Source organism: Rattus norvegicus, chromosome 17 (assembly GCF_036323735.1).
Source record: "Rattus norvegicus strain BN/NHsdMcwi chromosome 17, GRCr8, whole genome shotgun sequence".
Classification (NCBI taxonomy): domain Eukaryota; kingdom Metazoa; phylum Chordata; class Mammalia; order Rodentia; family Muridae; genus Rattus; species Rattus norvegicus.
Window position 1 is genome coordinate 18315420 of NC_086035.1, and position 25917 is coordinate 18341336.

The 25917-nt window shown below is 45.6% G+C and overlaps 1 protein-coding gene and 1 long non-coding RNA gene across 5 annotated transcripts in view; one reads left to right on the forward strand and one right to left on the reverse strand.

Annotated features, from left to right (window-relative positions):
* The window catches only part of Cap2 (cyclase associated actin cytoskeleton regulatory protein 2), a 149220-nt gene that overhangs the window by 54958 nt on the left and 68345 nt on the right, over window positions 1–25917 (reverse strand).
* Window positions 12848–25433, forward strand: LOC134482694 (uncharacterized). The gene is made up of 2 exons (XR_010059111.1): window positions 12848–14336; window positions 14866–25433. It is a non-coding gene; the product is annotated as an uncharacterized LOC134482694 (long non-coding RNA).

The window sequence follows — 25917 nt, forward strand, 5'->3', positions numbered from 1 at the left end:
CACGGCTCTACTGACATGACACGTGGGCCATGATTTTTACTAAGTGCTTAATGCCAGAAAACTTTCAGATAGGAAGGTGTCTGACAGAAATAGGCAAGTACAATGGCTATGTAAATATTAAACACAGTGACCCACAGTGGTTTGGGTCCCCACTATATCTCCTGAGTCTTGAAACAACAGTGAGGGTCAGAAGTCGGTCAACACCTTCCCTCCCAAACCAAAAGCCAAAAACCCCAACCCAGAGCCTTTATGCTAGCTGCTCCTTCAGATTAAGACTAATAGCTTTTGAGGTGTGGTTGCTTATATTTACATCAGAATGCGTATAGTTCATCTCAGAGCAGAATCCTAGGGCTATCAGATCTTGGGCTGTTTTGGTAAGCACAGCAACTTCAGTGTGTGCATAAGGTGACCGGAGGCAAGGAAAACAGGTCTTTCCCATCCCCACTCCAGTGCGCTGGCTAACAAAAACGTAAGATCACACGTGAAATCTGGTGACTCTCTCCTACGCTGGGACTTGACAAAATGGGCTCCTGGCAAAGGCTGGGTTTGTGGCAGAGACGTGGGGTGAGTAGATTATTTGGGATCCAAGAAGAAAGCAGGGGGCTTGCCCTTAGCGATGACAAATGAGGGCGTTCAGATTCAGTGTTGTGAGAGCACAGGAGGGGGAACGAACTTAAAAACGAAAACTTAACCTGGCTATGCATCATGAACCCCAAAGCGCAGACGGGAGGCCAAGAAGACGCTCACCCTCCATTCCATTATTCTTTCAATTTATTGGTCGAGATGAGAGAGCATCAGCTGCTATGCTCTCCGGGATGTACCGTCTGGCTGCCGACAGGGATGGATTTTATAATCACTTTCACTTTATATATACTTTAACTTTACAAGGTTGCACGCACTGAAGCCGAGAGGCGCCGGGGCTTTCCACGGGACTTTGTCAACTGGAGAAAAGTGCTAAAGCAATTTCAGTTCGCCGGCTTTACAAAGCCAAAGGAGGTATACAGCGATCGCAAATGAGTTCTTCCAACTAGGAGAAATATAAGACTTAGGACGGGTATCTAGTTTTGCTGACATCGGATGCTTTCTGGCTGCACGCCATACACCAAGGGACGGCTTGCCCACCAGTCGCCTCTACTTTCTAATGATACATCTCAGCTTAAACTACCCAGGATCCCATCTGCAAGATTCTGGCGAAGCGAGCTTTGTCTGCAAGGAGTGTCTTTCCTCTCCCTTGGATTAAGTGCCTGGGATGAAAATATGGGCAGATCTCTTCTCAGAGACTCACTCAGAGTGTAGCTGAGATCCCATCAATCAATACCTCAAGCAGTGAAAGGCATTTCGGCAATGTCTTAGTCCAAGGGCTAGATCAACCATTGTCTGACCTAGCCATCAATCCCTTCATCCGAAATCCACTTTCGCTGTGAAGGTTAGCACGTCATTACATGGTTCCATTGTTAAGGATGGAATGCCAGCCTTACAGACACAGACAGGGCATCCTGGTCCATGGTGCCGGGAGGAAGAACTCTGGGTATGATGTCTGTCTATTGAGTCTCAGTCTATCTCATGTGGGTCCGCTAAAGCTTACCCTTTGCTCCGTTTGTGTCTTTGCCTGTGGAATTTAATTCCTCCTCCTGCTTCCCTCCAGTGTTCTGAGGACCATGTTTCTGTGGAACAGAGTGACTGGAGCCTGTGGGCAGCTATGGGAGCCACAGAGATCTGTCAGTTGCTTGCCCTGTTTTTGCTTATCTGGGTATTTTCTGTCATTACCATGGAGATGCCTTTAGGGAATTTAATGGGGTTAAAGAAGCCTCCCCGCTCTGTACCACCCTCCCCTACACACAGAGTGGTCGTAGGGTTATTTTTCTTTGAATTGTTACAGTTTTTAACCACACGCACAAGCAAAATAGTTTCAGTGATTTGTGGCTTACGAACATTAATCAGAATTTATCGAGAAGAAAACCCCCCACCAATTCCAAATAGCTGTGTATTTTCCCATCTGGTGCGTGGGATATATGTTCATAGTTTTATATGACATGGCGATTGAAGTGGTTGAACACACACAGCCTTCGATTGTTTTGATTGACATCTATCTCGTTCTTTGGAGACTGTTTTCAAGAGCTCTCATCACGTAGGGGGTGAGGGCAGAGCCTTTTCAATTGTATTGTGAGTCTGTCCTCTGCTCCCATCTCTGTTGTCATGGCAAGCCGTCCCTGTACCAGTCTCAACCATCCCCGTCAATGGCAGTACCATTATGAAGAAACAATGGCATCGCACAGCAGCATACTCTGTACCTAGAGAGCAAACCGACAGCCAATGGCTGTAGTAGTCCAGAGCTGGAATGCTGGAATGCTGGAATGATTAATTGTAGTTATCAACTTGATGAGATGTAGATTCCCTTAGGAGATATGCCCCAGGGTATATCTGTGGCGATTATCTTTATTAGGTTAGTTGGGGCACAAAGACCTGCCTACCGTTGGTTGTTACCATTCCATAGGATAGGATCTCCGACTGTGTGAAAAGGAGAAAGTGAGTTCAGCGTAACCCTTCATTACTCTTTGCTTCATGACTGTGGGTGGAGTATGACCAGGTCCTTCACGCCCTGCCGCTGTGACTTCCTTGCTGAGATGGACTGTAACCTCCAACACTGAGCCAGAGTAAACTCTCTGTCTCTTAAGTTGTTTTTGACAGGGCATTTTATCACAGCAAAAGAAAAGTAGGTCTCCTTGGAGAAATCCAAGAAGAACTGGCTGGTTAAAATCCTGTGTTTTAACTGAAAGAACAAAACCACATGATCATTTCATTAGATGCTGAGGAAGCATTTGACAAAATTCAACACCCCTTCATGATAAAAGTCCTGGAAAGAATAGGAATTCAAGGCCCATACCTAAACATAGTAAAAGTCATATACAGCAAACCAGTAGCTAACATCAAACTAAATGGAGAGAAACTTGAAGCAATCCCACTAAAATCAGGGACTAGACAAGGCTGCCCACTCTCTCCCTACTTATTCAATATAGTTCTTGAAGTTCTAGCCAGAGCAATCAGACAACAAAAGGAGGTCAAGGGGATACAGATCGGAAAAGAAGAAGTCAAAATATCACTATTTGCAGATGATATGATAGTATATTTAAGTGATCCCAAAAGTTCCACCAGAGAAATACTAAAGCTGATAAACAACTTCAGCAAAGTGGCTGGGTATAAAATTAACTCAAATAAATCAGTAGCCTTCCTCTACACAAAAGAGAAACAAGCAGAGAAGGAAATTAGGGAAACGATACCCTTCATAATAGTCCCAAATAATATAAAATACCTTGGTATGACTTTAACCAAGCAAGTAAAAGATTTATATGATAAGAACTTCAAGCCTCTGAAGAAAGAAATTGAAGAAGACCTCAGGAGATGGAAAGATCTCCCATGCTCATGGATTGGCAGGATTAATATAGTAAAAATGGCCATTTTACCAAAAGCAATCTACAGATTCAATGCAATCCCCATCAAAATACCAATCCAATTCTTCAAAGAGTTAGACAGAACAATTTGCAAATTCATCGGGAATAACACAAAACCCAGGATAGCTAAAACTATCCTCAACAATAAAAGGACTTCTGGGGGAATCACTATCCCTGAACTCAAGCAGTATTACAGAGCAATAGTGACAAAAACTGCATGGTATTGGTACAGAGACAGATAGATAGACCAATGGAATAGAATTGAAGACCCAGAAATGAACCCACACACCTATGGTCACTTGATTTTTGACAAAAGAGCCAAAACCATCCAATGGAAAAAAGATAGCATTTTCAGCAAATGGTGCTGGTTCAACTCGAGGTCAACATGTAGAAGAATGCATATCGATCCATGCTTATCACCCTGTACAAAGCTTAAGTCCAAGTGGATCAAGGACCTCCACATCAAACCAGATACACTCAAACTAATAGAAGAAAAAGTGGGGAAGCATCCCGAACACATGAGCACTGGAGAAAATTTCCTGAACAAAACACCAATGGCTTATGCTTTAAGATCAAGAATTGACAAATGGGATCTCATAAAACTGCAAAGCTTCTGTAAGGCAAAGGACACTGTGGTTAGGACAAAACAGCAACCAACAGATTGGGAAAAGATCTTTACCAATCCTACAACAGATAGAGGCCTTATATCCAAAATATACAAAGAACTCAAGAAGTTAGACTGCAGGGAGACAAATAATCCTATTAAAAAATGGGGTTCAGAGCTAAGAACAAAGAATTCACAGCTGAGGAATGCCAAATGGCTGAGAAACACCTAAAGAAATGTTCAACATCTTTAGTCATAAGGGAAATGCAAATCAAAACAACCCTGAGATTTCACCTCACACCAGTGAGAATGGCTAAGATCAAAAACTCAGGTGACAGCAAATGCTGGCGAGGATGTGGAGAAAGAGGAACACTCTTCCATTGTTGGTGGGATTGCAGACTGGTAAAACCATTCTGGAAATCAGTCTGGAGGTTCCTCAGAAAATTGGACATTGAACTACCTGAGGACCCAGCTATACCTCTCTTGGGCGTATACCCAAAAGATGCCCCAACATATAAAAAAGACACATGCTCCACTATGTTCATAACAGCCTTATTTATAATAGCCAGAAGCTGGAAAGAACCCAGATGCCCTTCAACAGAGGAATGGATACAGAAAATGTGGTACATCTACACAATGGAATATTACTCAGCTATCAAAAACAACGACTTTATGAAATTCGTAGGCAAATGGTTGGAACTGGAAAATATCATCCTGAGTGAGGTAACCCAATCACAGAAAAACACACATGGTATGCACTCATTGATAAGTGGCTATTAGCCCAAATGCTTGAATTACCCTAGATGCACAGAACACATGAAACTCAAGAAGGATGACCAAAATGCAGATGCTTCACTCCTTCTTTAAAAGGGGAACAAGAATACCCTTGGGAGGGAATAGGGAGGCAAAGTTTAGAACAGAGGCAGAAGGAACACCCATTCAGAGCCTGCCCCACGTGTGGCCCATACATATACAGCCACCAAACTAGATAAGATGGATGAAGCAAAGAAGAAAAAAAAAATCCTGTGTTTTTCTTAAATTATGGTTGCCTTGTTCCCTAGATCACATGACGCCAAATCTGTATGTGTGTGTTTTTTTAAGATCTCTCTCTCTGTTGTACATGAGTGTATATGTTTGTGTGTATGTACATGAGTTCATGTACACAGAGGCCACCTTGTATTTTGATGCAGAGCCCATCACTGAACCTGGAGTCTATAGATTCGGCTGGACTGGCTGGCTAGTAAGGTGCTGAAAGCTGCCTGCCTCTACCTCCCCAGTGATGGGTTTATAGACATGGACCATCCCTCCTAGCTTTAGGTGGGTGGGTGCTGGGGGTCCAAGCTCAGGTGCTTATGCCTGTATAACAGGCTCTTGATAAATTGGGTCATCTCTCCAGTCTGCCGTTTAGATTTTTATTAGCATGTATTAATCGTGCATAAGATAGGTTTCACTATGACATCATCTGTATGCCCACTATGGGTGGCACCATTCCCTTGGAAGGCGGTCTTGGACTGTAGGAGAAAGCCAGCTGGGAATGAAATGGATGACTTTCTTTCCCATTAATCATCTTCATGCTGTCTCAGGACTAGATTGTGGGGGCGAGGGAAGCAGAAAGACCACCTCAGATATCACTGCAATTCTTGGGGCCAGAGTGAGCGCAGTGGGGGTTGAGCATCAGGGTCCAGCTCGGATATGAAACCGGAATAAATGAGCAGTGGAGAGTGACTTCATCTCTCCTCTCCAACTAAGCAACGAGGAGGGTGCTGTCGCCATTGACCAGGAAGATGGATTTTTTGCAGAAGGATGAGATCAGATACAGACAGGCCATCCACCCTAACCAGAATCATATTTGACAAAACATCTGGAGACACTGTGGGCCAGACAAGTTAGATACAAAGTTCATCCTAGCAAAAGAGCAATACATAATAAATAAGTAAGCTATTTATTGTGTTAGATGTTAGGCACGGAGGCACAACTTACTAACGACATTTGCAGTGGACGCCAGTATCTTCCCTGTGCCCTCTGTCCCACTTTACTCAGTCCCCTTCTAGTTCTTGCTGTTAATTATTTTATTTTTAGGTTTATATATCTCCTTTTAGTGTCTGGGAATACACTTGCACAGCTTTCCCCTCCCAACCTCATGTGCTCATTAAAAAAAGACCTATAGAGTCTATTTCCTGTCACCTGTATGTGCATGGGTGTAAGACCATGGGCAGGAAGGAGCCTGGACAGTCTCCCAAGAGCCACATCACTGAGGAAAATTGACCCCCCACCTCTAGCAGCCATCAGTTGCCAACAGCTCCTTAGCCTGGGGCGGGACTCCATGAGCCCCTCCTCAGTCAGGGCTGGCATCATTTTGGTGACTTGAGCCTGTGGAAGTTCTATGTGCCCAGTCCCAGCAGCTGTGACTTCATCATTTGTGCCACTGAGTTGTCACATCTGGCAAACCCTTTTTGGCTGCAGACGTTCCCTTCCTTTGGCTCACACAATCTTGGCCCCCTCCCTTCTGTGATCGTCCCTGTGCTTTGTGTGTCCCATCTAGAGCTGGACGCTCTATAGTCTCTTATTTTCTGCATGAGACCATTTGTAGGTCTCAGAATTTACCACCATGTGCTGCAGGGAGAAGCTTCTCCGATGAGGACCTTTGCTTGGGCTCATCTTGAATTTTCAACTCAGTACATCCAAGGCCTAAATTGCTCTACGTTCCTGCCTCCATTCAACAGAGCTCCACTGTTGTTCAGTTCCGGGTATCTACGTATTCCATGCTTACTACGACTCAGGTCCACGGTAGTCCAACAGACGTGTAAGTGGCTCTGCGCTCCTGTGGTCAGCGTAATTTAGCTCCAATCCAGGATGCTGCAGTGTGTATAGACTTTCTGTTCCTTACGTGTAAGGATGGCCCTCTTGGGTACCATCCATCCTCGGTAGGCTCTGTGACACTTCTCTCCTGGCTCGGGATTGCGCTCAGTCACCCCGCCTGGCCAGCAGCAAAAGTTTGTGAGATCAATAGCCCGAGTTTATGGGGACAGTGTGTGGCTGGTGGTAAATTTATTTTTATTAAATTCCCAGGTCAGTTACTCATTATATCCTGAAACTAGCCGGCTGACGCGGAGATCAGATCTTTGAACTTGGCTTCTGCTGCGCTGTATTTCAAGTACTTGAGGCTATGGACGGAGGTGCAGTGTGTAGGACGGTCGGCTGGCTTGCTGAGCTAGCCTTGTTATTTGAGCAGCAGCTTGGGACACGGCTTATGTTTTCATAGTACCACAGTGTCCTGTAGCAGATGACAGAATGGACGGATGAATGAACAGAAACTGATGCCTTTGTGAGGAATAAAAGTGAAGCTTCTAGAAAGTCAGATATGATCTAGAGAGCAGAGATAAAACACAGCCGTGGTGGAAAACCGAGTTTCCTTTGCCGGCAGCTCATCCATCATAAGTTACTTCTTGGTAAGGGTGGGATGTCGTGCCCACTTCTTGTCATTGCTAGGGAGGATCTGGGACGAGTTGGGAGAGGAGAAAATGATCAAAATATATTGTAGGAAAAAAAATTAAGTAAAAATATATAGCCTATCTAAAGAAGGCAACACTTTACTTCATTTTAACGTACATTTCTAGAACTCACAAGTACTTTAGTTTCATTTCTATTGCTGTGGTAAAATACCCCAAAGGACCTGTTAACTTGGAAGGTTGTAGGCCCGAGAGGATAACCTATTACTGTCACTAAACCAATTCCCAATGACTCATTATTATATCCACAGAGGAGTGCCCCTCTCGGCTCTCATCAGAGGAACTTCTTTTTGCAGTAGATGGTGATTTATACAGAGACTCACGGCTGCTAATGGTGCACAGAACAGGAGACCAGAGAGTTGCTCAACCCTAAATGGGACATGCAGATGCTCAGTTATAGCCAACCAGGAAGCTGTGATGAGGTCACAGACTTACAGTTCCACACACAATCACAGAAAATGACGCAGCTTCAGATAGGACAGGCAGAGGCAAAATGCTTTTGCAGGAAGCTAAAATATCGCATAGCGTATGGTCAGGTTCAGAAAGAGAAGGCATGCCATGTCTCTTCAGTTAGCACTGTGGGTGTTGGGGTACGTCACATAAGCAGCATAAGTCAGACCACATAAATATCATACGTTTTCTCTTACTTATAAATTCTAGATTTTATAATAGATATGTAAACCTGGGTTAGGAGCTCTAGGGGAGAGAAGGAGACTATGGAGAGTGTAGAGGGAGAGGAAGAGGGATGTATGTGGGGAAGGTACCCGATACGGTCCAAGTACACGATACACTGGAAAGACACTGAAGACCCTCGTCTTAGTCTCATTTCCTGTTGCTGGCAAAAGCAACTTCAGGGAAAAGCAAACTTTACAGAAAAAAAGGGGGACTAGAATTTCAGGTACACCCCATCATTGTGGTAAAGTCAAGGTGGCAGGTACTTGGAGCAACTAGCCCCGCTCCATCCACAGTCAGTGTTCAACCCTTCCTTTCCATTTTACCCTGGCCAGGGTCTAGCCCATGAAATGACGTTGAACACATCCAGGGTGGGTCTGTCCACCTCAACGAATCTAACTAAAAAAATTCCTTCACAGGCTTGCCCGCTGGCCGACCCAATCAAGACAAGTCCTCATTGAGACTCCCTTCCCAGGGCCAGACTGGGTCACGTTGACAACTAAAACCATCACATCCAGACTGGGCACAATAATATATAGTACGGGAAAACTTATATAGGAAGGCCCTTTCTATGGAGTCCAGGCTGGACTTGAACCTGTGATCCTCCTCCATCAACCTCCTGAGTGCTGGGTTTAGATGATGCACCACCATGCTTCATACATGCATCCCGGGAGTGCATTGGTGTTCAAGCAGGAGGTAACGCCAGGTCACCTCAGTCGGTCCTGGATTTGGGTCTGGACTCCGAGACAATGATTTGCTTATGGCAGAAGGGATATGCAGCAGCAGATGGTCCATGTTCCTGGCCCTCCTCCTCCCTGGACATCTACAGGTCCCGTCAAAGGCCAAGAGCGCTAACTCGTCGTGCAAACGACAACAGAGCTAAGGCAAATCGGGGTTATCTAGAGACGTTACAATCCACACTGCTTCCCTCACACAGAGGTTCCCGGTGGCTCTGTGGCTGAGTACTCGCTTTCCATTTCCTTCCCTTCCCTTCCTCTCTCCCTACCCATCTTCCTCCCATCTCCTGGGATCAAATCCAGGGTCTTAGCCACGGTAGGCAAAGGTGTTTCATTTTGAAGATTGGTCGTTGCCTGTAATCTGCATATTTTCCTTAAACAGAGCATAAAACCCATCGAAGCACCCTGTAGCATGACATTGACTCTGACTCTCACGTCCCTGCCTCTGAGCTCCACACAGAAGGTGGCGGCAGTCACCATGGCACTCACTGGTTGAGCCATAGAGAGTGGGGGAATGTGTGTGGGGGATAAAGACACTGATCTAAACGGACAGTCAGACAGGACAACCCAAATGGGCACCAAGTGTTCACTCTTAAGGATAGGAAGGAATCCAAGGGGGAAAAGGTTTTCCAGGCTGAGAGGACCACAGATGCTTCCTAAATGGCGAGGATTTGAGAAGCCTCTGAGGCCTGAGGGATGAGGCTGATAAACTAGACAGGGATGTGACCTTGGGGATCCTTTCCTGTGTCATCGGGAACTATGGAGTCACCTCGTAGGCCTGTGTGGGTGGTCTAGACGTGTAGGGTAACCCAACTGAGCAGTAAGATGGCATTCAGGACAGCTCCAAGTCAGAGGCAAAGACCAGTCCAAGAGGCTTGATGGAGGAAGGCAATGGCAAGGATGAGGAGGAGGGACAGACCTGGGGGTATGTGAGGGACAAGGGACAGAGTCCTGTATGCACAGCAGTGAAGGACTCTGCTCATTTTCTGCTGATACAGAAAGAATTCTAGGCACATATACAAACAAGCCACATGAAATGGATTCGGCAGGTTAGGCATATCCATAAGTCCAGGGGTGTGTGTTTGTGTGTGTGTGTGTGTGTGTGTGTGTGTGTGTGTGTGTGTGTACAATAATAAAGAAAAACAGGTCAATAATCTGATAGGGAGTTGGGGGGACCTGGGAGGAATTTGGAAGGGGAAAAGGGAGAGATGGAAATGGTGTAAATACTGTGCCCATGTATGAAATTCTCAAAATAAGTTTATTTTTTTCATTCTTTTTTATTTTATTTTTTTTTATTAACTTGAGTATTTCTTATATACATTTCGAGTGTTATTCCCTTTCCCGGTATCCGGGCAAACATCCCCCTCCCCCCTCCCCTTCCTTATGGGTGTTCCCCTCCCAACCCTCCCCCCATTGCCGCCCTCCCCCCACCAGTCTAGTTCACTGGGGGTTCAGTCTTAGCAGGACCCAGGGCTTCCCCTTCCACTGGTGCTCTTACTAGGATATTCATTGCTACCTATGAGGTCAGAGTCCAGGGTCAGTCCATGTATAGTCTTTAGGTAGTGGCTTAGTCCCTGGAAGCTCTGGTTGCTTGGCATTGTTGTACATATGGGGTCTCGAGCCCCTTCAAGCTCTTCCAGTTCTTTCTCTGATTCCTTCAACGGGGGTCCTATTCTCAGTTCAGTGGTTTGCTGCTGGCATTCGCCTCTGTATTTGCTGTATTCTGGCTGTGTCTCTCAGGAGCGATCTACATCCGGCTCCTGTCGGTCTGCACTTCTTTGCTTCATCCATCTTGTCTAATTGGGTGGCTGTATATGTATGGGCCACATGTGGGGCAGGCTCTGAATGGGTGTTCCTTCAGTCTCTGTTTTAATCTTTGCCTCTCTCTTCCCTGCCAAGGGTATTCTTGTTCCCCTTTTAAAGAAGGAGTGAAGCATTCACATTTTGATCATCCGTCTTGAGTTTCATTTGTTCTAGGCATCTAGGGTAATTCAAGCATTTGGGCTAATAGCCACTTATCAATGAGTGCATACCATGTATGTCTTTCTGTGATTGGGTTAGCTCACTCAGGATGATGTTTTCCAGTTCCAACCATTTGCCTACGAATTTCATAAAGTCGTTGTTTTTGATAGCTGAGTAATATTCCATTGTGTAGATGTACCATATTTTCTGTATCCATTCCTCTGTTGAAGGGCATCTGGGTTCTTTCCAGCTTCTGGCTATTATAAATAAGGCTGCGATGAACATAGTGGAGCGTCTTTTTTATATGTTGGGGCATCTTTTGGGTATATGCCCAAGAGAGGTATAGCTGGATCCTCAGGCAGTTCAATGTCCAATTTTCTGAGGATCCTCCAGACTGATTTCCAGAATGGTTGTACCAGTATGCAATCCCACCAACAATGGAGGAGTGTTCCTCTTTCTCCACATCCTCGCCAGCATCTGTTGTCCCCTGAGTTTTTGATCTTAGCCATTCTCACTGGTGTGAGGTGAAATCTCAGGGTTGTTTTGATTTGCATTTCCCTTATGACTAAAGATGTTGAACATTTCTTTAGGTGTTTCTCAGCCATTCGGCATTCCTCAGCTGTGAATTCTTTGTTTAGCTCTGAACCCCATTTTTTAATAGGGTTATTTGTTTCCCTGTGGTCTAACTTCTTGAGTTCTTTGTATATTTTGGATATAAGGCCTCTATCTGTTGTAGGATTGGTAAAGATCTTTTCCCAATCTGTTGGTTGCCGTTTTGTCCTAACCACAGTGTCCTTTGCCTTACAGAAGCTTTGCAGTTTTATGAGATCCCATTTGTCGATTCTTGATCTTAGAGCGTAAGCCATTGGTGTTTTGTTCAGGAAATTTTTTCCAGTGCCCATGTGTTCCAGATGCTTCCCTAGTTTTTCTTCTATTAGTTTGAGTGTGTCTGGTTTGATGTGGAGGTCCTTGATCCACTTGGACTTAAGCTTTGTACAGGGTGATAAGCATGGATCGATATGCATTCTTCTACATGTTGACCTCCAGTTGAACCAGCACCATTTGCTGAAAATGCTATCTTTTTTCCATTGGATGGTTTTGGCTCCTTTGTCAAAAATCAAGTGACCATAGGTGTGTGGGTTCATTTCTGGGTCTTCAATTCTATTCCATTGGTCTATCTGCCTGTCTCTGTACCAATACCATGCAGTTTTTATCACTATTGCTCTGTAATACTGCTTGAGTTCAGGGATAGTGATTCCCCCTGAAGTCCTTTTTATTGTTGAGGATAGCTTTAGCTATCCTGGGTTTTTTGTTATTCCAGATGAATTTGCAAATTGTTCTGTCTAACTCTTTGAAGAATTGGATTGGTATTTTGATGGGGATTGCATTGAATCTGTAGATTGCTTTTGGTAAAATGGCCATCAAAATAAGTTTAAATAAAAGAGAATATGATAAAAAAAAAAAAAGGGAATGGAGTGTGGCAGCTCAGGAGATGACTCAGCAGTTAAGAGTGCTTACTAAGCAATAATGAGGACTAGCCTTCAGGTTCCAGCAAGCAGGCGTCCAGCCCAGGCCTCTAACCCAGCTCAGAGGGGGCCGTGAGATGAGAGAATCTCTGGGGTGTTCTGGCTTTCAGCGTATCAGAGAAAATGTTCTGGGAGAGACCCTGCCTCAAAGGGGTAGGCAGACAGTGGTAGAACAACACACCTGAGGCCCTTTCTGGCTCTCCACATTGGCACAGGTGAGAACATACATGGATGCATGTGTGCATGCAGACACACGCACACACATACATTTATCTAGAAGATGCAATAATACTGTAAAAAACGGGAACGAAATGCTGGGCTAATGCGTAGAGCACGACGGAGGGAGCCAGCAGAGAATTCTAAGGTGCCGTTTGGAGGCTGCCAGCAGCGGCCATTTGCTGATAAATCAAAGGAGCCTGCTACTTCCGGGAGCCATAGAAAGATGGTGCGCATGCGTGGCAGCAGCTCAGGGGCCTGTGTCAACCATCGGAGTAACATACTACGAGAACACAAAGCATGCTGGGAAGTCCACAGCAGTGTAACGCAGCTTTGGGGGCACCCCTTTCCTCAGTCTTTTTCTGTTTTCAGACATACGGATCACGATGCGTTGTTCTCATTCACTCCCCTCTCCCACTGCCCTCCCTCAGTCCCCTTTTCTTCTTTCTCCCTTCTCCCAGATAGACCCCCTCTTCTGCTGTGTGTGTGTAGACCAGAGGTTGGGGGTTTGTACCAGAAGCAGTGTAGCTGGATTCTATGACATTTCTTTTTCACTTTTGGAGACCCCTCCATCTTGATTCAACAGTGGCTGCAACCGTTGACATCCCCTGCCAGCAGCGGCCTCCATTTCCTCACACCCCTACCTCACACCTGAATCTTAACCAGCATGGTGGTTCGGCCTTTAGATTACGGGTGGGTGCGAGAAGAGTTTCAGCTCCCGTGTCTCTCAGATCTCGGTAATGGTTTTTGATTGCTTGTTAAGGAACACGAGGAGTGTTTTTATGATGTCTTTCGTCATAAATATAAAAATGTGATCTATGCTTGCACCCTGAAAGTATTCAGATTGGTCTTGGGTTCCATGTCCTGTTGCTCTGTGAGGTGCTTCTAGCTTCTTGGCTTTTAGAACACATTCCTACGCACATAGGAAATTGAGTATGAGGGATTTTCAAATTTTAGAACTTGAATGCCAAGTGTCCTCTCGCTCACACATTGAATGGGTAGCAGTGAATACAGATTATCTTACCCCACGCCCTTGCCCTTGGGGATCATGCCATGGACCACAGGAACATGAAGTTGACCTCACCTCCCTTCTTCTCCCCTCCCTACTCCTCCTTGAACCCTGCCTGAGAGGGGAGGGCTCTCTGAAGTATCTGTTTATTGACAGTGAAGGAAAAGAACATTCAGAATACAGAAGGGGGGTCAGGGAAGGCCTGGCTGGCAGGTCCACAGTTCTTTGTAGATGACTTTACTCATAATTACCAAACCCTTTCATTATCAATGGCCCTTCCTTATCCATGGTCAGTGAACAGTGTCTGAGAGGAAGAGGGGTTTACAGGAGAACGAGATGAGTGGGTGAAGGGTTGTCAGTTATACCACAGCAAAGGGTTCTATCATGGGTGCCAGGAGGGTGAGGCTCAGTCAGTGTGCCTACTGTGTTCCTGGTTCTCAGAGCCAGCTCTCTCATACTGGTGTGTCATCAGTATTAGTGACTTTTCTCATCCTTGCGAGCAAATACTTTGAGAAGAATCAATGTAAAGGAGGAGGAAGCTATTTTGGGTCCAGTTTGAGGAAACGCAGCTCCTCAGGAAGCAGAGAGAGGAGGACAGAAGTGGAATAAAGCTGGCCTAGAGGGCCTCAAGGCCTACCCCAGTGTTACTCAGGTACCCAGCAAGGCTCTCCCTCTTAAAAGTTCCACAATATATCAAAACAGTACCACCAGTCCTTTGAACGCATGTGCCTATGGGGGGCGGGCAATTTTATATTCAAACAACCATAGTCACCAAGGCTGGCTAGGAAAAGTGGGTGGCCTTTGTAACTAGATTCCTATGCTCTAGGCTTAAAAAAAGCTCCCTCCACCACACCCCACCCCCACGTCAACGTCAGTCTCTGGGCACGTTCTGTGGACCTTGATCTCTATCTGTCTATGAAGTCTTACTACCTAGCATGATGCTACATCATGCTATTACAGGCCATACGAGAATTTTGAGGTCTCTGTTCCTCATAAATATTCATATAAGGTGCCATCAGCATGCCTGTCAGGACTGGGTAGGGGTTGGGGGGAGGCGAAAACCCTCTCCCCAGGACTGAGAATCTGTTGCTATTTCTGTCTTCTGTTCTGCTCTCTTGGATGGGTATGGAGAAAGACTGCACAATGCTATCTTGAGTTTTGCATTTTTGGATTCGTTTCAGAAGCTGTCCATAGCGTACTCCTGAAGAATGATTTCCAGATTCAAAGGGGGAAAAGTGACGTCTTTGGTTGGGGACAGTTTGTGGTCAAAGAAGCAACGGGAAGTGACTCCTAAGACAATGGCACGATGCACCCACCATCTGTAATCACAGTATCTCCAGGTGTCCCAGGCGGGTACTAGCCACTCTAGAGAATGTTTTCTCAATGGGGTTCTTACGATAGACACTTCTTTTTTCTTTCCTGTGTGCTTTACCTGCAGGGACTTAATTCCACACCGACACTGCCCCCAGAATCCACCCCACAACATGTAAGCTCAGACCCATTTATATTCCCCGAGGGCTTTCAGTTTATGAGCTATCCAGGGACCGTATTAGGTAGGGATGAAATGGGGGGTGTTTACAAACTGGCAACGAAACACGATATTTATCCTGTCAGTTCAAACAAGCCTGGCAGATGTAGTTTCTTTCTTTTTTTTTTTTCATTAAAATTAAAATGGTAAGACATACCGCATTACTCTGCGCGATGCCACCAGATGTACAGCGTGCTTCTGACAAAGAGGCGGCCTGTGGTCATTTGAGCCAGGCTGTGGCTTCTAACAATTTGGTACAGGAACACTTGTTACGAGCATTTACCTGAGAAGAAGCCCCACCCAGGTCAGACACATGGAACGGGACCCGTCAGGCTTGTGACACTGAAGGTAGAAATTATTGGTGATGTCTTTCCCTGGTGAGAAACATCTTCACTATCAGAGAAGAGCTTCAGGGAACAAAAGTAAGGTGAATCTCTCAGACTTGTGGTGAGGAATGACCCTGCACTCACAGTCCTCCTGCCTCCCAAGCGCTTCTTGCTAATTTTTTTCATTTTAATCTGCGACAGTGGTTCTTGTCTCAGACCATTGGACTATGATCTGATCACATAGTCTGGGTACACACCCTCTTTCCTTCAGTGTTCTTTACTTCTCAGTCGACGTCCAAAACCCCAAGTAGGAGGGGACGGAAGAAAGAACTGATGCAACTGTTTTTCTGAGCAAGGGCCTCCATTTTCCTGTTTTCAGGATGCTCTTGTGTATAGGTTGTGACTATGAACCTTCTCCATATTACCGATCAGTGATCAATAATTTTGGGCAGTTCTTGCTCCTAAAATAATATTGCCAACAAATCTCTAAGAGACCTTTCTGGTAGAACTTCCTGAGGGCTCTGTGGCCCAGGGGCTGGAGCTGGCGCCAATAGGAATACATCATCTCAGAGGGTCCTGAGTGCCACAATGGTATGGGAACCCTTCCTCTCACACATTCCTCTTTTGCACGTGCTCTTTGGTACAGGACCTAAGCCCAACGCTGTCTGGCTGTCATAGCCAATCCCCATCTAATTGTATCTTTTGTCATTACCTTGTCCGCACCCTGTGGAACCCGGTATATGTCCCTGCAGCGTGGCCAGCTGCTCATTAGCAACCTTCACACTGCGTTTACATGTTCCCTTGTGTGTGATGCATCTTGGGGGATATGTTCATGAGGCTGTCAATCAAGGCAGGAAAGGAATCAATGCTGGAACAAAGAAAGGGCTTAGAACTAAGCACTGGATCACATTTGTCCTGGACTGATAAGAATGAATTTTGTCAGTGGTAATACTTTTCCTTGGTCACCAGCCGCAAGATGACGGAAAGACAGAATAGCAACCCATCACTCACACACCCATGACGGGTTTCATTAACAGCAAACCCGTCCCACAAATAAAATGCCATCACTGGACAACTGGAATCCTTAAAGGAAGATGAACAAGTGGCCCCAGGCTATCCACCTGAATGAAAGGCTAATGTCAACAGCTTCCCGACTGGACTGTAACTATGGAGGAATGCGAGCTAACATGATCATGGTCACTCTAGAGCAACCGGCACAAATCAGAGTATCTGCACCCACAGACAGAGTGTGGAGATGTTCCCTGACATAACTAGTATTGTGGGTTGAATTACTTCCCTGTCCCCAACTTCTTATGTTGACGCCTTAACTGCAGGCATCCCAGGATGTGACCTTAGAAACAGAGAACACTGATATCATCAGCTGGGAGGTGACATGCTGGGGGACAGTGGGCCAATGAGGTTATGTGTCTGTGGCTATGGATTCAATGTTGTCTCTTCTGTAATTCCCACTGGAAGATAACTACATCATAACAGTATTAAAGGTGGGACCTCATTAAGATTATTAAGGCATGTGCTGTTCTGTCTTTCTGTTAATGCTACTATTCGGGGGTGGGGGTGGCGGGGGATTCCTTACAGATGGACAAGTTTAGCCTCTGGCGCCTCTCTCTTGCCTAAGTGATGCCTTCTACCACAGAATAACCCAGCCAGAAGGCCTTCCCACATGTCCTGGGCATCCCCGTGTTCAGACTCCTACAGATAAACTTGTGTTCACTACACACTCATCCTCAGGCACTTCGCTATAGCAGGGCAAATGGATAAAGACAAACAGCACGCTTCTGAAGGGGGGAGATTCGAACCCAGGTGGTGGTGCCACACACCTTTAATCCCAGCACTTGGGAGGTAGAGGCAGGCAGATGTCTGTGAGTTCAAGGCTAGCCTGGTCTACAGAGTAATTTCCAAGACACCCAGGGCTACATAGAGAAACTCTGCCTTGAAAAAAACAAAAAACAAAAAACAAAAAGACAACAAGGGGGCGGGGGGAAGACACACACATTAAATAACTTAGAAGTCAATACGGACGGCTCCAATTTAATTATGAAAAAGAAAGGAAACCCACTGAATTAAAAAAAAAAAAAGCCAACAATCTGTTGTTCAGAAGAAATAGATTTGTACCAAGTCATTTTCCGTAGCTGGGTTGGGAAAGGTTTGAGACCTAACTCGTGTGATACCAGAGCAGAAGATACTGCGGGCTTTTCCATCTGTCGTTTCTTTCCCCTGGTGAATCCTGCTAGGCTTGCAAGGCCAGGCCTCGGGTCCCTGCCAGCTCAGTATTAATGACAAAGCACGCACACACGCGAAGCATAAGGTTTGTTGAGCTCTCTGAGCATAGGTATGTGCGTACACACACACACACACACACACACACACACACACACACACACACACACACACACACACACACACAGGTCATTGACCAGGAGGAGAAGGATGTTCTGCCCATCCTCCCTTCACACAGCAAAGTGTACGCCCTCAGAGGATCTGGGTTGCCTAGAGAGGGTGGTTCGCTAGGCCTGCGGCAAACAGTAAATTGAAAGCATTGCCAGAGTCCCCCTCTGGAAGCTTCCCACAGGCTGTGGGAATGGTAGCAGGATTAGAGATTAGCTGAGTTCTCCGCTTGTTTGCTTTGTTTTGTGATAGCTGCTGAGAGCGCTGGGGACCTACCGGAGCAGACAAAGACCACTTCACGCTGTTTGCAGATGGGAGGTGGAGTGCTTTCTGCTCTGAGTGCTTTATTTCAGGACTGAAATAAACAAGCTTGCCCTCGAGTTCATCTGAAGCTACAAAGGAGCTGCCGTCCCTTCCCCTTCTTCCCTGGCTCCAGTGCCTTTCCTCTCTCCCTTCTCCAGATTTTTCTTCTTTTCTCTCTGGCTTCCTTTCTTTCCTTTGTTCTTTGCTTTCTCCCTACTTTATTTTCTTCCTTTCAGAAGGAGGATAAAGGAATAAATAAATAAAGGGTATGAAGGGAAGGTTTGGGATCCCAAAGGGCTCCAGGCTGGGTGCACCAACAGGACACAGGGACCTAATGGCAGAACGGAGGAGAAAAAAGTCAAGGGGTCCTGGGCATGCTAAAACAAGCAGCAGGGAGCCCGGGGTCTCATGACTAGGGAGAGTGAAGGAAGAGAACAGAGAGTGGCTGAGGGCTGTGTGTGCTTCCGGACCAACAGTATTTGAGATGTACGTGGGACACCGGAACTTAAAGTGAAGAATTCCCTCTACCTGGACGCACACACCGGGGGCATCAGCAGCAGCTGTGACTAGCCCTGTGGAAATGAATGGAGATGATCAGGGAGAGACCAGGTTTGCTAGGGCCTTCTCTGATGGTAAGGGAAGACATCTTAAAGGAATGAGTGCTATAGGAGGAGGGGAAGACAGAGAAAGAAACTGGTTGGAGTAGACCACATAGAATTGTTTTATTATATAAAGGAGGAAAAATACTTAAAGAAGTTAGTAGTTCAGGAGAGAAATTCTTCAAGGGAGCTGCTTTCTGACTGTAGATGTAATTTGACCAGCGGCCCCAAGTTCCTGTTCCTAGTCTTCCCTACCACAATAGACATGACTTCCAAACTGTTAACCTAAGTAAGTCTTTTCTCCCTTAAGTTGCTTTTGTTGAGTATTTTATCTGAGCAAAGAGAAAAGTAAATAATACGTGTGCTTTGGGCCCGGCTGTAAGCACTGAACACGGGGCAGGCACTCATTGCTCAGGAGTATAGGACGATCACAGTCTGTCACATGGACCCTTCCCCGAGGCTTCTGGGCTTCTGCCCACGGTTACTCATTGTATATGACAACGATTAAATCGATCGAATGTCAGGGAAAACATGTGAGCCAGAAGAGTCAATGTTGCAGAAACAACTAAGTTTAGGATAACCTGACTCAAAACGCTGTTTAAAAAAAATGCGAAGGCGATGAAGCCAGCTGGCTGACATGTTCCAAGAGTGTGGGCAGCCCTTCAACACTGCTTTCTTAATAATTAACTCCTACACGTCACTTTTCCCGCCTTGGAGGCTGATGGACAAAGACACAGAGAAGCAAGCAGGAGCAGAATGGTTTCTGAGGTGGATGCCATTGGCTCAAGCCTCCCTCCTTTACGGCTTCCTACACACCATGGCGATGTGGGTAATGTTTGCACGCTGCCGCTGCCCCGGCCCGTCTCTCTTCCTGTGTAAGCCTTGAGCTATAGAAAATTAGGAAGTCCTGAGCCCAGAGAACCTTGCAGGAAAGACACCTCAATACTGGGATTCTTTGGTTGCTACTTGTGGAAAGGCCACTTCTATCTCAGGGACAGCATCGGGGAATTACAGAATTTTTTTTTTTTAAATGTCTCTGTTTAGGCTAGGAGATGCTGACCACAGACAGAAAATAAGGATAAACAGCCAGCCACAGGGTTGCACACCTATCATGCTCACTAGGCTGAGGCAGGAGGATCATTTGAGCTCAGGAGTTTGAGATCATCCTGGATAACAGGGTGATCTCAAAACCAAGCCCCATTTTCCTCAAAAAGCAAAACACAAGAGTTCTAACTTTTGAAGAAAAATGATTTTAAAGATGCTGATGATTAATGGAATTTCTACAGAAAGTCCTTTGGGATTCTGAAGAGCAATATTAAGTTATTATTTGTGTGTGTGTGTGTGTGTGTGTGTGTGTGTGTGTGTGTGTGTTTGTGTGTGTGTGTGTGTGTGTTTGTGTTCATAAATCTGGAGGCCAGGAGAAGACTTCAGATCCCTCAGAGCTTACAAATATTTGTGGAACACTTAGCTTGTTCCGAAGGTCCTGGGTTTGAACTTAGGTCCCCGGGATTGTGTGGCAAGCACCCCTTAAACCCAGAGTCCTCTTTTCCACCCTAAATTATTATATGTTTCAGATGGGAAACTTATGATACAGATTTTTCTCTTTCTTTTTTCAATTTTCACTGTGTGGACTTTGTTTGGTCTGCTCTAAGGCCTGAGTCAGCCAACAGCAGGGAGTCCAGACTGCTCTTGACAAACTCACACACCTGACGGAAAGAAAGAGAATAAGAAAAGTCACACCAGCTGTAGAGACCGGACCCCTGGGGGTCACTGACATGTGAGACGAGGGGAAAGGCACGAACGACCCTGGAGCTCTGGCAGTGGGAACACTGCAGATTGTGCGTGAGCAGGGGACACCCACGTGCATGAAGGAATGGTCCAGAAAACGTATCCTAACCTCACATTTTATATCAACGGAAATTAGCACCAGCGCAAGAAAAGCTTGCAGCAAGCGTCCCATAACTGGTTAGAGATGAGTGAGTTACATGCCTTCCACTAGGGGTGGTTCAGACGTTTGTATGTGTGTGTGGGAGAGAACACAAGTGAGAGTGATCTCGAGACCAGCTCCACAGGCCTGGGGCATGTGTGGAGGTCAGAAGACAACCTCAAGTATCACTCCTCAACAGCTACCCTGTTTGAGATGGTGTCTTTTTGTTTTCTCCACTGGATACACCAGACTAGCTGGCTCACAAGTTTCTAGCTGTTCTCCCAACTCTACCTTCTATTCTCCACGGGATTACTATGGTTACAGATGCTTACTGCTGTGCCTGGCTTTATAAAGGTTCTTGGAGCTCGACCTTAGATCTTCAACCTTGCAGGGCAAGCCATCTATCCTTGAAGCCATCTCCCCAGCCCAGGTCTTTTCATGAGCAAATATGCAGCTACAGTATACAAGGGCCTCCAATCGCCAACGTGATTAGTATGTTTATAACCGTGTCTAGGACTTGGAGCAATCTTCCCTATTTTAAGTCATTGTAAAGGTTTGATCGTATCTTAGGTTTTATGATGTGGAGTTGGGCTGCTCTGCGCTTTATTTCCAGCTGGTAAAATAAAGTTTCAAATTATAGCCCTCTCCCTGTGGGAAAAGATAATCCAATTTATGACTTTCCAAGAAGAATCCTGTCCAAATTCTACTCTAGGATGCTCAGCCAAAGAAAATGATGGGACCCCCGTTGCTTGACTCGTTTAAATCCAATTTGTGTGATGTGCTGGCCATTATTCCATAGAGAGAGAGAGCGTCTGCACAGAGATGGGATAAACACTGAAGTTCTGTGGTGCCTTTTCTGTAGTTCAAACTGCAGTATTCCTGCTCCGGAGGCCAGATATTGGACACTTACAGCAATTTCACTGGCACAAGAAAGCACCACTTTTCACAATTTACATGAAGACTCCTTACAGGGAAGAAACCCCTTAATTGGCACTTTTTTTTCCCCTATAGCATTTAAATATCAGGCCAGCTGGATTCCCACAGCCCTTGTGAATTTAATCAGCATGCTTTTCCCAGAACCTATAGTCTCTAATCACCCAGTGTTTGAGCTACATCTGTCGCCCAAATCTGCTTGTGATCATTTGTCATCGTTAGCGCTCTTCGTCTAGAAGAGTCATCCGAGGCACCCTCAGAGGCTCTCATTTTGTAAAAGAGGCCTAAGGGAAACAGTGTTGTCCTTCTTGGAGTTTAAGTGCCTTCCAAGCATCACGGGCTTGTTCACCTTCTAATTCTCCCTTACCTAAATTCCTGTGAGCAACGGTCTTTCAAGGCTCATTATGTGGTCATTATGAGGCTACAATTTCCCCAGCCGTACCCTCAACTTGTATTTCGAGCCTTACCAAATACACCTCCAAATTTCAGTTTTTCTTGTGTGTGTGTGTATGTGTGTGTGTGTGTGTGTGTGTGTGTGTGTGTGTGTGTGTCTACGGACAACTGGATGATACTAAATAAAAATGTCACTTTGCTCCATTCCCCTGCCTGAGCCACTGTGGTTCATTAACCACAGCTTTTAGTCTTTAAACCAATCTAATGTGACCAGGACCCTGAGTCATTTTGGATTAAACTTGAACATCGCTAAGACCACAGCGTGTCATAACAACAAAGACACATTAGCTTGGGAGGTACTTGAAGCTCTTAGCATGTCCTGTTGAGGAGACAGAAAATAGGCATGGAACAGTTAACTGGGAGATGTTGCCCAAATGACACAGGAACATGTCACTAGTGTGGACACAGGGAGAGTTAACTATCTAGCTGCCCAGGGAGTTCAAGGCTACCATGAAAGAAATCCAAAAGGCAGATACGGGTCTGGGGATGTGTCTTAGCCCATGAAATGTTTATAGCACCCGAGGACCTGAACTCCTGCTTGCAACACCTGCAGACGGGTGAGGTGTGGATACATAGAATAGTATCATCTGTAGTCCTAGGGCTGGAGGCAGGGGAGTCAGTTTAGCAGAATCAGGCGGCTGCAGGTGCAGTGAGAAACACTGTCTCAAAAAAAACAAGGTGGAGAGCTAGGGAGATGACTTCATGGATTAAAACCGTGCAAGCATGAAGACCTGAGCTGGGATTGCCATCAAGTCAGGCAAGTGTGGCAGTGTGTCTGCAATTCCAGTACCCAAGAGGGCAGTGACAGGGACAGCTCGGCAGTTGGGACTAGCTGGATTCCAAAGCTCACGTTCAGCAAGAGACCCTGTCTCAGAAAGGAGAGACGTGACCAAGGACATTTGATGTCAAACTAGTCTTTGGGGCTTCACGTGCTTTTACACAATATGCTCCCTTATGCATGCTAACACACAGACAAAAGGCACACACAGTCCGTATACATACAACAAAATAAGGTGGAGAGGAACTGGGGACGAGTTTACGGTAACCTCTGGCTTCCACATGCATGTGAACAAACACATACATCTACACAAACATACACACAAAGGGTACTCATATGTTCCTTAGTGATTGAAGAGTGCTGGTGATGGGGTTTAAAGCTTACTGGTGGTAACATTGAGATAACTTGCAAAATACAGGAATTTGTTTAAAATGTGTATTACATTTTATTTGGTGTGTGCGTGCGTGTGTGTGTGTGTGTGTGTGTGTGTGTGCGTGTGTTTGCGTGCATGCATGCACAGGCATGTGCACATGTGCTAAACGTTTTTCAGAGGACAGCTTGCTTGAGTCAATTCTCTCCTTCCAGGGATTGAACTCAGGTCATTAGGTTCCGCAGCAAGTGGCTTTACGTACTAAGCTGTCTTGTCAGTCCAAAACACAGGACTGCATGGACCATGAAAATCACACTACCAGCGTCCTTCTCTCACAGAGGACCAGAATCCCACACATGAGATAATAGATGACGTACAAGAGCTAAAGGCACTGACTCTGACAGGCATCCAATAGCTGTTTGTTTAAAAAAAAAAAAAAAAAAAAGCTCAGAGAAGGGACTCGCTGGGTTGAAGATTAAAGAGGGCTGGAGTCTGAAGAGAGACGTACAGAGATAGAAAGGAACTGCTCACAGGCACATCCACCTCAGAAGTGATTCCAGATATGGGGGCATGACTCCCATCACGGTCAACTCACAAGGCCTGACAAAAACATTTTTCCTCTATTGTTTACAAAAGGGAATAAATACCCAAGCTGGGGGCGGGGGAGAGATTCTCAAGGCGTTTGCCACCAGCAACTAAATGTTAAGCTATGCCGGGGGAAGAGACATGCAGAATAGAAAGGGAAAGAATAGTCTCTCTCTCTCTCTCTCTCTCTCTCTCTCTCTCTCTCTCTCTCAAAAATTCTCTCTCAACTGGTTTGAGAAGTTCTCGATCTCTCCCAAACAAACGGATGCAAAGATCCTCTATCATCCAAGTCAGGAAATAAGTTTAAAAAAAAAAAAAAACGTGTAAAAGGAATTTTGGTCCTCATTCTCCTGGCTCGTGTTGGGAACGTATCTGTGAGACTCTCTGGAAGGCACAGCGCATCTCAATGAGCTGCATGTACAGCAGTTTGTCTCATTCTGAAGACAATTATATAAAGTTTATTCAGGACGACTTTTTTTTTTTTTTTTTTTTTTTTTAACTTCAGAACTCAAGAGAAGCCGCATTATCCATCGAGAGCTGACTTAAAAAGTACGGTACGGGTGAAAACTCCTGTATCAATATCAAACGGTGGTTTGCTCACGGGATCCATCCTCCCCCCACCCCCCCCAGCACATACAAATATAGAACATGACCATAAAAAGTCACGGACTGCGCCCTGGCTAGCTAATTTATGACAGCACATCCAGCTCGGAATGCCAGCTGGAACTCCCTTCTCCTCGCCTGGCACGGTTCACATACACAGCGTTGTAAGAAGATGAAAACTCTGTCCAGAAAAGACCACTTCAGTTAGGGCTTGCTGAAGCAGCAGCCAAGAGGCACATCTGAGGAAAAGGCCCCAGCAGGCTCTTCCAAGGCAGCTAAGATTTGGTGAATGAGTCAGCAACTTCTTTTTAAATTTGATTTTTTTTTTTTTTTGATTCAGGTCTTGAGAGTGATCTTGTAACCCTTCCAGCTTTTTGATACCGGGTTTACGATGGCCGGCAAGAGGGCGTTTCGTTTTTTTTTTTTTTCAGTAAAGAATGATAAGCAGCCGATAATTATTTTATAAAGAATTCAAAGTGATCTTGACATGAAACAAGAAAAGGATAATGAAGAAAAAAAATGCCTCAGTCAAATAAATGCGGTTTTATCCATTGTGTGGTATTTATCACCGAAGCTATCTGAAATTCTAACAAACTTGGAGTGAGAGAGTTGAAACAAAGGACAACCTCTCTCTCTCTATGAACCTTCACCCCTCAGATAATCTCCCAGATCTGCAGCCTGTGCTAATCACCTCACTTCCTTTGGACAGACGTTCATTATCTGATTCGGGTCTTACACAAAGAGAGATGAGCTAATGTGCCTTATCAGATTAAAAACAACAACGACAAAGCCACCCCGAGTGACAGTTCAGCGGGACAGGATCTTAGCAAATCCTTTTTGCCTCCACAAGCTGTGAGCTTCCAAATAGCTATAATGCTACCAGTCCCAGTCAGAGCTCACAGCTCATCACCGCTTTATGCTGCTAAAGCAAACAGTCTGGGCGAAGACTGTCAGCACCGCTCTCTCTCGCTCTCTCGTTTTTTTAGATCAGCCTCCTCCCCGCATCCTGATAAGTCGGTGATTAGCTTTCCTGTTAGGATTCAGTCCTGCCTGCTTAACTTCAGGCTGTCAACTCCAGCAGACCCCGATGATATCACACAACCGACATCTCTCGCTTCCTTCTAGGGTGTTTCATTCTTCATTAACCCCCATCTCTGGCCAATGAGGGCGGCAGCCTTCAATCACTAGCCGGGTGCAACTGGCAAGGTCACTTTCGTGCCGTGCGCATAAACGAAACGAATACGAAAAACAGAGGCTTCTTTTTGCTTATGTCTCTGCCTAAAACGTGGAACCCTACCCATAAGGCTGCTGGCTAGAAAACAATCAAGCCACTGAGCCAGGCAGAGTGGTGTATGCCTATAATCCCAGGACTGGGGAGGCCGAGGTGGGAGAATCATCATGACTTAGAAGTCAAGCTGGTGT